The sequence below is a fragment of the Cydia splendana genome, chromosome 15 (assembly GCF_910591565.1).
Source record: "Cydia splendana chromosome 15, ilCydSple1.2, whole genome shotgun sequence".
Taxonomy (NCBI): Eukaryota; Metazoa; Arthropoda; class Insecta; order Lepidoptera; family Tortricidae; genus Cydia; species Cydia splendana.
The window spans coordinates 11,555,172-11,564,612 of NC_085974.1; the positions used below are offsets into that span (position 1 = coordinate 11,555,172).

A 9,441-nucleotide genomic window follows, 5' to 3' on the forward strand; every position below is an offset into this window, starting at 1 on the left:
AAAATTCTGACGAAATAATTAAAATGGTCAGAAGTTGCAAATTAGTTTCAAGAATCCATGTATCCTCAGTGTACTTAATGTCATTAGGTACTTATACGAAAACCCATCCATGTATCCTCAGTGTAGGTACTTAATGTCATTATTTATACAAAAATCACTATAATGTAATATTGAATAAACATCTGATTCTGCAAATAGCTGGAGGATCCTAAAATAATTTTATTTAATAATAAATATATATAATTAAATACCTTGTTTACGATGTTTGTGGTTGTTGTTTATGTTCAACAATTAAATTGTCGTAGTTTTAGTACATTTAAATAATATTAAGTAGTCCTGTTTTCAGCAATTCTATCTTTCAGTAAAACAATAGGGAACTGTATCTTATGCAATTTGTTACACGATATTAACAAAGTTCAGTCATAAAAGGCGTTAATTATACTCAGTAGTACGGCCAAAAAATCATGTCTACTTAAGTATATCTAATAAGCTAGCTGCGTCAGTCGTTGAAATTTTGCATGAGTTTTGCCCTTTGATTAGTATTTGCCAGATATTCTTGAAAACTTTATAGGTTGTAAGACTTGTAAGATTTGCCTACATTGGTAAAATACATGAGATTTTTTGGTAAAATACATGCACTTTAATCTTGCCAACTACCACTGTGATAAACTGAAATAAATGTCATATACTAAGAAAAACACCACCAGCAGACAGACAGAGAGAGCGGGCAGAGGACGCTGGTTCGATTCCAGCCTGGGGCACTAGAGGCCTTGGTCACTTTTTCTTAGTATATGACATTTATTTCAGTTTATAATTTATATAGTAGTGTTTCTACTTGATAAAAACAAATTAAAATATTTTTCTGAAATAATTTAATTTGTTCAAATACTTTAGTACCACTGTGATGTTCATTGTTCAAGCTACTTTACTTTAGATAGCGTTAAAACGACGTTCTTTGTTAAATGTCTGCACACTGCCATTTACGATACGGGGCATGTAATGCGTGTCCACTTCCATGTAGCCGCGGTATATGGTGTCGCGTTACGTGCAGACTGGATGGGACGTGCTACTATAGAGGCGGCAATGCGATCAGAATTTCTTGTATCAAATATCTTACTGAACAAATTGGTGAGAAGGCAATTAGGATTAGGTACATAGGCTTCTTGGTGGAGGTCGGTTCGATCTCATTTGGATATCATAAGCTTATAATTACAGTCGTACTTATAAATGTTGCCAGTGAGGTGCGTGTAATAACATATCAGTAATAAATCAATAAGAAGCAACAAAATATTAAGATAAAACTGTACGTCAATTCTATGTCAATCGACGCATCGAACATGTATACCTACTTTACATTTACTAATGTAATTAACATGGTTTTCAATTTTCTGAATCACGTCATGATAACTTATTTAACATAACTTCGTAAAATTTGCAAGCATAGTTAATTACGAAACTGAGAGATCGTTATTAAATTATTGACTTATTCATTCGAATAAAGTTGAATACCCAAAGAAGAATGTGACAATGAGTTATTTGTAACATGGTGGGTTGTATAGGATATTATTATAAAAGTAGGACGCTTCCTTACTTTCTAAACTGCAAGATCAACATGACTGAGTCACATCCAGCGCCCCAATCTGGTAGCAGAGCATGTTACTAGGTATTACAACTCTTGCCCCGCTAGTAGCCAACTAATCGGCGCTCCGGGGTCAAACCGTGTAGAAGCCTCTCGGCCCACCACGTTTATTATAATAAGTAAGCCCTAGTACCTATTACAAGCGGCATAAACTCAGCTTTAAGTCCTTTTAGACTTACAAGATCACCCTTTACGTTGCCTCATGTTACCGTATTATAATGGAATTATTTTCACATTAATTTTCTGTTGCATTAAGGCAATATAACGTGATTTACTTATTTTACCGGGGAAAGGCGATAGTTACGGTTTGCTGATGGGTACTAGGTAATGAATCGGCGCTCGTAACTGTTCTGTTAATAGAACGCTAAGAGTACCTATAAGATGTAACTAATTTTCATTAGTTAGTGAACATTGATTCAAAATCAACGGTTACACTCACTTGTATTTTAAGTCGCTATTGGCGATATTGGTGTAACCGTTGTGATCTAAATATTTTAAGTTTATTTTCGAATATTAATTCACTTCACCTGATCATAAAAATCTTTCTTTATAGTACCAGATCAATAACATTACATTATACAGGGTGGAAAGGCACGACGATCCTTCCCGGAAGTATTAGGTCGTTTAAGTGATACAGAGACTATTGGTAATGGTAAGAATCGTTAATTGAGTAAAAAATAAAAATTGCAAAAATACTACTTTTTAACTGTGGTGATAACCCTATAGCATGTGCACATGACGGCTAGATTAAGGATCTCCGTCGGGAAAGCTCGGGACTTTACACTTTTTTCCGATCGTTGACAGTATCGCAATGATGTATGAATGACGCATAAATGTCAAATAAATCAAATGCATGCAAAAATATTACAAACAATTTTATTACTTTCTTAGATAATTACTTTTTTCCAATATTTAATACTATCTTCTTTTCACATACGGTGTTCAAATGTACCTCCGTGTATTACAACGCCGCCGCAGCCCGTACCCGAGTATGTCGATGCACATGCGATATAGTGTATGCTCTTCGTCATTTATCCTCCGCAGAAAGCACCAATTAGCCTTTGTCTCATTTCGTCCGCAGTTTCACATTCCGTTTGGTTTGGTACACCATATCTTTTACACAGCCCACTAAGGGGTAAATTCACAATCTACGCGGCCAAAAGTCGATTTATCAAAACAATAAATACCTCTGCGATAACAGCTACCTGCGGTAGAGGACCCTTTAGCGGCTAGATAACAAACCCCCCCACCCTCGTATGCACTTTCTAATTAGTTTCAGGTCAGTCGGAATTTGATCGTGTCACTTCGTGTACGTTACTTGTTCTCGGCGCTCTTATAAAAGCAAAACTTTAAAACTGTGGTTTTTTATTTTTAAGTGATCTAGAGTGAAAAAAATCATGGATTCTGGAACAGCAGGTTAGTAATTTATAAGCAAAAATAAAAATATGCTTTATTTATTTGTTTTTGAGGCTAGGTTAATGCTCTGAAAGAGAGACTGTTTTTGAGCGTTATTTTTCGCAAAAAAATAACTTCACTCGTTAATAAGTAATACAATAGGGTGAGATCGAGCAGAATTGTTAATGGCATGTTATAGTCTATGGTTTTGGCTATTAGAATTTAAAAAAAAACTTTCCGCATGCTTCCGCCAAATCATAATTTTTATACTTTAAAAATAAGTCGTCATTTTACTCAAATTTAAACTTTTTTTTGGATTGAGTTTAATCGACATGTTCATTTGTTTTAGATGTACCAAATACGTCAGGAATGAAGATCGTGACTAGAAAACACATATTTGATATCTTCAAAAGTAATAATTTACGTACATTGGAAGAAAAACTGTGTTCCTTAAGAGATCAACTTTTTTCTAGTGAAGGCTGTACTAATGATCAAATAGAATTATTTAAAAGCAATTTTGCTTATTTCAAGTCAGAATTTAAGACTAGATGGAGTAAGGCTCAGTATAAAGAAGACAGATTCCTAAAAAACAATCATTCTTGGCTAGAAGGCACTTTCGCGATTCCCGTTGCTGAAAGGTCAGCAAACCGACCAGGCCGGCCGTGCAAACATTTTGAAGAATTAAGCGAAAGAAGTAAAAGAAGAAAAACGGAGGATCTTCGGTCTAACTTTGACAAGGAGGTCATAGTACATGCTACGCAAGTAGAATTAAGAAAATCTGGGAAACGTGACGCTTCTAATGTACTTAGAGAAATAATTAGTTCGCCAACTCGCGCAACAAAATATAAAAAAGCATACTATCGGACCAAGTCTTCGAAAGATAAAATAAGACCTTTGACTACCCAGGAAGCAATGCAAATGTTCATTGATGCAGACTTATCGCGAGCACAATATGATATTATACGAAGCACGAATAAGATTTTTTTTCCTAGTTACAATAAACTACAGACAGAAAAGAAAAAGTGTTACCCGCCATCGGAAGTGTGCACTGTAACAAGCACTAGCGCGGAAGTTGAATTGCAGCCTTTAATGGACCTCACGGTTAAGCGACTATCAGAGCACCTAGAAGAGGTACTGATAAGACTAAAAGAACAAGAACGCCAATCTCTGAAGCTTATCTGCAAATGGGGCTGTGACGGGTCCCAGCAAACCCAGTACAAACAAAAGTTTGAGAATGATGCGGAAAGTGACAAGAGTTTGTTTCAGAGCTGCTTCGTGCCTTTGAAATTAGTATGTGGCCAAAACAATGAAAAAACTATATGGGAAAACCCTACTCCCTCCTCTCCCAGGTTTTGTCGACCTATAAGGTTTCGATTTATAAAAGAAACCACTGATGTTACGCAAGAAGAAATTAATCATGTGAACACTTGTATAAGCTCACTCATTCCAACTGATTTTAATTTGTGTGGTAAAACGTTTAGAGTAACACATGAATTTATAATGGCTATGGTTGACGGAAAAGTTTGCAATGCCGCAACAGGAACAAGATGTACAACTCAATGTTATATATGCGGTGCAAAATCTCCTGATTTCAACAAGTTGGACAAAACAAAAGATGTTAATGTTCAGACTCTTCAATTCGGCCTCTCTATACTACATGCCCGCATAAGATTATTTGAGAGTATTCTGCATTTGGCGTATAAACTGCCAGTAAAAAAATATAGGCAAAGAAAAACCGAAGCTGAGAAACAACTCGAGGAGGAAAGAAAACGAGAAATTCAGACAAGATTTCATAACGAAACTGGCTTGTTGGTAGATATGCCAAAGGCAAATTTCGGCAACACGAATGATGGAAACACCAGCAGAAGGTTTTTTGATGATCCAAAAGTAGCATCAGATATAACTGGAATCAGTTACGAGCTGATATATAGATTAAAAGTAATTTTAGAGACTATATCAAGTGGCCACAAAATTGACTGTGAAAAATACGACAGTTACGCAAAGGAAACAGCAGAACTATATGTCAAATTATACGGATGGCATCCCATGACGCCCACGATGCATAAGATACTAGTTCATGGTGCTGTTATTATAAAAAATGCATTACTACCCATTGGACAGCTGACTGAAGAAGCTGCAGAAGCGCGTAACAAGCATTTCCGATCATATCGGCTTGATTTCGCAAGGAAGTTTACGAGAGAAAGCTGCAACACGGATATTTTAAATCGCCTACTTTTGAGTTCCGACCCCTTACTGAGCTGCAGGAGAAAAGTTAAAAAAAGGAAGCACAGTACTTTCCTGCCAGAGACGATAGAATTGCTATTGCCTGCCGATCCGAACCCAGAGTGCTCTTCTGGAAGCGAAGAAGAAAACATCATAGCAGAGACTGTAGCTTAATATGGCAACTGATTTTATTTAAGTAATAAATTATTATACACATTTTACTATATGTTTCATTTTTTCCTCTTTTGTGCATATGTCGAAATTTTACATATCAGTAGAATTTTGAAAAAACACCCTATAAATAAAAAAAATATATCATAAAACAGTTGTTTCAACTTCGTAAATCGTTAAAAAATACAAAAAACCGCAAAAATAATTTTGGCCCCGTAGATCGTGAATTTACCCCTATGTGCAGCCCCACAAATTTAAATAGCCACGAGCATCTAACATTTTTATTTGAAGAATATGACATTCAATAAGTATAGTTCAATGAAAATTTAATTTCAAACATCAGACGTCTTGTCTATTTCCTACCACGCAAGAAGGTTTGTTAGTTTGGTATTGAAGAAGTATTTATTCTTGATTTATTCTTAGTATTTAATTTTTGCAAGTTCATTTGGTGCAACTAACACAACCTACTTGTTATTTTTAATTATTTTAGATAGTTTCCAATTATTCGAAAATAATTTTGTGAAACGTGTTAAGAAACTAAAACCTTTTTATCAGTCAAGGAAACCAGAGATATTTATAAGACGATTGCGTACTTTTGAGTGGTTGTCAATGTCACCATTTGAACTGTCGTTGTAAACAATGTTGTGGTTAGTATTATTAATATTAAGGAATAACATAACTATTTCATTCAAGTATTGAACAAGTGGAACCACTAAGAAAGCGAAAATCCTGCAATGATTCTTACCGTGCTGTAAGCAGACCTAAAAATGGTTAGATGGCAACAAATTAGCATAATTTCCTGTCGAATACTGATTGTTTACAAGTAAGTTCATTGACCCTGTCACCTGTTAGGGTTAGAACAAAGTAGTTTTTTGCGTGGATGTTTAAAAGGTCATAATTTAGAAACGGTTGCCCATATTAACATAGTTTCTATGGAGAAAATATAGAGCTTCTCCCATTTCCGGAAAGGATCGTCGTGCCTTTCCACCCTGTATATTACGTCGTGAGTCTCTTTTATTCTTCTAAGAAATACGATTTGAATTGAGTACCAGTAAAATGAAAGTAAGAATCAGCTGTAATTGGAGCCGTTATCGTTCACACAAAAGATTTTCAAGAATCAAACTAACGGCGCGATTCGAGAAATGAATTAGAGATTCACTAGATATGAAATAGTAAAGATATGTGACGTTCCATGGCAAAAGGTACCTTATGGCGGCCGCAATAATATTGGAGCGGCGTTAATAATAGCGTAAGCGCCAACCGCCATAAAGGTACCTTTTTCCGTGGAACGTCACATATATTTCATATATAGTGAATCTCTAATTCATTTCCCGAATCGCGCCGTAAGTATAAAATAATTTTCCTTCAAGTACCTACAATCAAATGCATGTGAGTAAGCGATATCAGATTATCTTACCTATTAGCGCATCCACGTGGTAAATGGCTTTAATCTCATTTGCGGTAGACAGCTTGGCGACGGGGTTTCAAAACTGAAACAATAACACACAGTATATAAAATAAATGCACAATTAGGTATGTAGAGTCTGTGCGGAAAGAGAAGAGTCGTGGAATGTAAATACATTCTGCAACTCTTCCCTTTCCGCACAGATTATAATGAGACCCCTTTATCTACATTCAACTATATTTGCATAATAATGACAAATTGTTAATTGTTTCTTGGTAGCATTGTAATATTACAAAAATAAATATTCACGATATTAAAACAAAAGACAGTAGACGCTCGTTGCAAAACTTTGACAAATGCACATCATCAGGAACGTAAATAAATAGAAGCTTGTTTAGACACATAATGACACTGCTCAAGGGAAGCCGTAATAACAGTCGTTAAGAAATAATAAGCTAATATTGCAAGACGTTAATTTCATCGCCAACCAATCCGATTGCGTAACTGTTGCTCCGGAGTCCCCAAATATTTTCTCCGTGGTTTCTATGGCAATTTTCATTGTGAAATTACCAGAGAATTAGTTGTATCGTGATACAGTGATTGCCATCTGGGCATTGGTCATTGGAAATTAATTGCTTGATCTTTGAACTGTTGCCAAATGTCTTTGGGGATTATTTAATGAATCCATAGTTTAGCATTTTATTTATTTATTTATTTATTTAACCTTTAGTTAACAAAAGAAAACCTTACAGTACAAAAGGCGGATTTAATGCCACTACGGCTACTACTACTTAATGCTTTTACGGATGTGCCTGGTAAAATGGTATTTAAATAATTAAAACGAAAGCGGATTTTGATTAAAGCATGACTCACGTTAGACCGGGCTGTGTCCGGGCCGGAGCTTCCGGGGCTTACTTTTCTATTGACTTGACAGGCGATCACGTGATGCTTTCCATAGTTTCCATAGAAAAACATGCGCCGGAAGCTGCGGCCCGGACACGGCCCGGTCTAACGTGTCCTTTATAGTCTGCTGCTGGCATTGATTTGACATTAATTTCAGAACGTTTTCTCGCTCTGCAGTACTACGAAAACCTTTTTAAAATTAAAATATCGAAAACACTTCTTCGCGAAAGAGATTTACCTACCTCGTTACTTTATACTCGCAATATACGACGTAAATTAGTCTAAATCTAGGTTGGACGTCAGATATCATGTTATAGTTTTCAACCAAATAATAAGGATGACTCACGTTAGACCGGGCCGTGTCCGGGCCGGAGCTTCCGGCGCATCGTTTTCTATGGAAAGTATCCCGTGATCGCCTGTCATGTCATAGAAAAGTAAGCGTCGGAAGCTCCAGCCCGGACGCGGCCCGTTCTAACGTGAATCATCCTTTATGGGTGCTACGAGTATAACAATAAGTTTGCAGCGCTGTATACTTAAAGTCAATCTTTAAAAGAAAATTATTGGACATTTTAAAATAGGTTAATATCGAGAATAAAGATGGTACATTAGAACCACGACAAATAAAAAACAGTCCCAGAAATGTACCAAACATCACGCTAACCACTAAATGAGTGAAAGATTGCTAAAACCGATTACATTGTACACCTGCGCAAACCGAAACAGTAATTTGTTTCATCTCCAATCTTAGCGTACGTTCCTACCTACTTCGAATGGCTATTTCATAACAAATGATGATACGCTGTTGCCTAACAAGATGGATTCTCGTATCGTAGCATGTGTATGAATGAATTTGCCGAAACAAAGGGTACAAACAATTTTCGGGCGCCATTTGAGGTTAGCTTGAACTGGAACACGCGTGATTGGCCGCGACACACACGGATATGTTGATAGATTTAATTTTATTCAGCTCAATGTGTAAAAAGGTATTTTTAGATGCTACCTGCACCTATGTTCAATGTAGGTATTTGTTTAATCTGTGTTATTTTGTTATTATAAATAAATGCATATTTTTTTACGGATCTATAGCGAATTGTTTTTGTTTACATTTATTTCTAACTTTTCGACGCAGAATTACGCTGGTCTCCTTCGCGTATAACTGATGTCCCAGCAAAATGACATAAACAGATATTTGTTTAACTAGTACCCGACGAACAGTGTATGAAAAAATTGGGGGTATACATCACAAATTCAAATTCAAACCACTCATCACACGTATGTTTGTTATTGAAATCAGGAAACACCCCGGAATTTTTTTAGAGAAGATAGTTTTAACTTATACATACTTATAAATTCGCTAATTTGGGGACGAGTGATCCAGAAGTTAAAGCCAAGGGACTGAGAGCCTACCGTGAAAAGCTCTAGCTTATTGAGTGCACTGAAAAAAATATGATCTATCGAGCACACATTAAAGTGATTTCATTAAGATTAACTGCTATATACAATATCAACTAATGTACGTACGTACGTAACGTACGAACAGTTAACTTTACTGCTTAGTTCGATAGGCTCATATGGAACTGTTTAAAGCATTAAACGTTAATGCAATTTCAATTTTGTTAAACGATTTTTTTTCTCAGTGTGATTGAGAGGCAAATAATTAAATTTAGATTTTCTATTTTCGCGGTAGGGCCTCTGTCTTCGGATA

At 35.9% G+C, this 9,441-nt stretch overlaps 1 protein-coding gene across 1 annotated transcript in view; it reads right to left on the bottom strand.

Annotated features, from left to right (window-relative positions):
• LOC134797642 (transcription factor hamlet-like) overlaps positions 1 to 6,927 on the bottom strand; it is a 72,132-nt gene extending 65,205 nt beyond the window's left edge. Inside the window, exon 1 of the mRNA XM_063769975.1 lies at positions 6,846 to 6,927. The gene's annotated coding sequence lies outside the window, so the exon portion shown is untranslated. The remainder of the gene's footprint in view (positions 1 to 6,845) is intronic.
• Positions 6,928 to 9,441: the final 2,514 nt, after the last annotated feature.